This window comes from Styela clava, unplaced genomic scaffold (genome assembly GCF_964204865.1).
Source record: "Styela clava unplaced genomic scaffold, kaStyClav1.hap1.2 HAP1_SCAFFOLD_19, whole genome shotgun sequence".
In the NCBI taxonomy this organism is placed as follows: domain Eukaryota; kingdom Metazoa; phylum Chordata; class Ascidiacea; order Stolidobranchia; family Styelidae; genus Styela; species Styela clava.
Genome location: NW_027556646.1, coordinates 60,001 through 62,500, shown reverse-complemented (window position 1 = coordinate 62,500; position 2,500 = coordinate 60,001). Strand labels below are relative to the sequence as shown.

Below are 2,500 nucleotides of genomic sequence, written 5' to 3'. Positions count from 1 at the left end.
GGTCGGAGCGCACCCTTTTCTCGGTGGCTGGCGGGCGAGAGAGTGCTGCGTCGCCGGCATCGGCGTCGAAAGAAGCCGAGCCGAAAAAAGTTAAAGTACAAACGTGCAAGCATACTAACCTAACCCTAGGTAAGGCATGTCAGAGCGAAAGACAGTAATTTCGAATGAGCCAAGAAAGAGCGGTGCGGGGCCGGTCGGAGCGCACCCTTTTCTCGGTGGCTGGCGGGCGAGAAAGTGCTGCGTCGCCGGCATCGGCGTCGAAAGAAGCCGAGCCAAAAAAAGTTAAAGTACAAACGTGCAAGCATACTAACCTAACCCTAGGTAAGGCATGTCAGAGCGAAAGACAGTAATTTCGAATGAGCCATGAAAGAGCGGTGCGGGGCCGGTCGGAGCGCACCCTTTTCTCGGTGGCTGGCGGGCGAGAGAGTGCTGCGTCGCCGGCATCGGCGTCGAAAGAAGCCGAGCCAAAAAAAGTTAAAGTACAAACGTGCAAGCATACTAACCTAACCCTAGGTAAGGCATGTCAGAGCGAAAGACAGTAATTTCGAATGAGCCAAGAAAGAGCGGTGCGGGGCCGGTCGGAGCGCACCCTTTTCTCGGTGGCTGGCGGGCGAGAGAGTGCTGCGTCGCCGGCATCGGCGTCGAAAGAAGCCGAGCCGAAAAAAGTTAAAGTACAAACGCGATGCTAATGAGCGAGCCGTTGTCTCGACTAATATGTAGGGGGCGTTCGATCGAGCGTCTGGCTTGAGCGCTTGTCGGCCTAGCAGAACGGTCGCATTGTTATGCCCGGGTTTTAGGCACCGCTGCAGGCGGCCGGCAGAGCTCTTGTTTGTGCGAAACTGAATGGATCGAGCCCGAGAGAGGGCGAGCAAAGAAAAAACGCAAATCGCTCCGCCTGGCACTGCCGGCGAGAGCGTGGACGTCGCGGCCAGCGACTGTCGAAGCTGAGTACGGCCGCAGGCGATCGCCTCGGTCTTAAACGAATGCGACGAGCACGCGCCGGGCGGCCCAGCAAGGGCCGAGCGCAGCTGTCGCAGCTATCTGGTTGATCCTGCCAGTAGTGATATGCTTGTCTCAAAGATTAAGCCATGCAGGTGCAAGTACGAGTTCTCGTAAAGCGAAACTGCGAATGGCTCATTAAATCAGTCTTGGTTTATTTGGTCTCGTAAGCGAAGTGGATAACTGTGGTAATTCTAGAGCTAATACATGCATTAAGCGCCGACTTCGGGAGGCGCGCTTTTATCAGATCAAAACCGACCGGGTTCGTCCTGTGACGTTTGATGACTCTGGATAACCACGCGGATCGTACGGTCTCTGCACCGACGACGTATCATTCAAGTGTCTGCCCTATCAACTGTCGAAGGTACGCTACGTGCCTACCTTTGTGATAACGGGTAACGGGGAATCAGGGTTCGATTCCGGAGAGGGAGCCTGAGAAACGGCTACCACATCCAAGGAAGGCAGCAGGCGCGCAAATTACCCATTCCCGACACGGGGAGGTAGTGACGAAAAATAACAATACAGGACTCTAACGAGGCCCTGTAATTGGAATGAGTACATCCTAAAACTCTTAACGAGTATCCATTGGAGGGCAAGTCTGGTGCCAGCAGCCGCGGTAATTCCAGCTCCAACAGTGTATGCTAAAGTTGTTGCGGTTGAAAAGCTCGTAGTTGGATTTTGGGCGAGCGCCGCCGGTCCGTCGCAAGGCGTGTCACTGGTTGCGTTCGCCTCACCTTCGGTTCTCCGTCGGTGCTCTTGACTGAGTGTCGGCGGTGGCCGATAAGTTTACTTTGAAAAAATTAGAGTGTTCAAAGCAGGCTGTTCGCCTGCATAGTGTTGCATGGAATAATGGAATAGGACCTCGGTTCTATTTTGTTGGTTTTCGGAGCACGAGGTAATGATTAAGAGGGACAGACGGGGGCGTCCGTACTCTGCCGTTAGAGGTGAAATTCTTGGATCGGCGGAAGACGAACTACTGCGAAAGCATTCGCCAAGAATGTTTTCTTTAATCAAGAGCGAAAGTCAGAGGTTCGAAGACGATCAGATACCGTCCTAGTTCTGACTATAAACGATGCCAACTAGCGATCGGGAGGCGTTACCATGACGACCTTTCCGGCAGCTTCCGGGAAACCAAAGTCTTTGGGTTCCGGGGGAAGTATGGTTGCAAAGCTGAAACTTAAAGGAATTGACGGAAGGGCACCACCAGGAGTGGAGCCTGCGGCTTAATTTGACTCAACACGGGGAAACTCACCCGGCCCGGACACAGGTAGGATTGACAGATTGAGAGCTCTTTCTTGATTCTGTGGGTGGTGGTGCATGGCCGTTCTTAGTTGGTGGAGCGATTTGTCTGGTTAATTCCGATAACGAACGAGACTCTGGCATGCTAAATAGTTACGCGACCTTCTCGGTCGGCGTCTAACTTCTTAGAGGGACTAGTGGCGTTTAGCCACACGAGATTGAGCAATAACAGGTCTGTGATGCCCTTAGATGTCCGGGGCCG

General features: G+C 53.6%; 1 non-coding gene across 1 annotated transcript in view; it reads left to right on the top strand.

The window, feature by feature from the left end:
• Nucleotides 1-1,038: 1,038 nt before the first annotated feature.
• The window catches only part of LOC144419444 (small subunit ribosomal RNA), a 1,810-nt gene continuing 348 nt past the window's right edge, over nucleotides 1,039-2,500 (top strand). The window contains exon 1 of the ribosomal RNA XR_013474065.1: nucleotides 1,039-2,500. This exon is cut by the window's right edge and continues 348 nt beyond it. This is a non-coding gene — a ribosomal RNA (small subunit ribosomal RNA).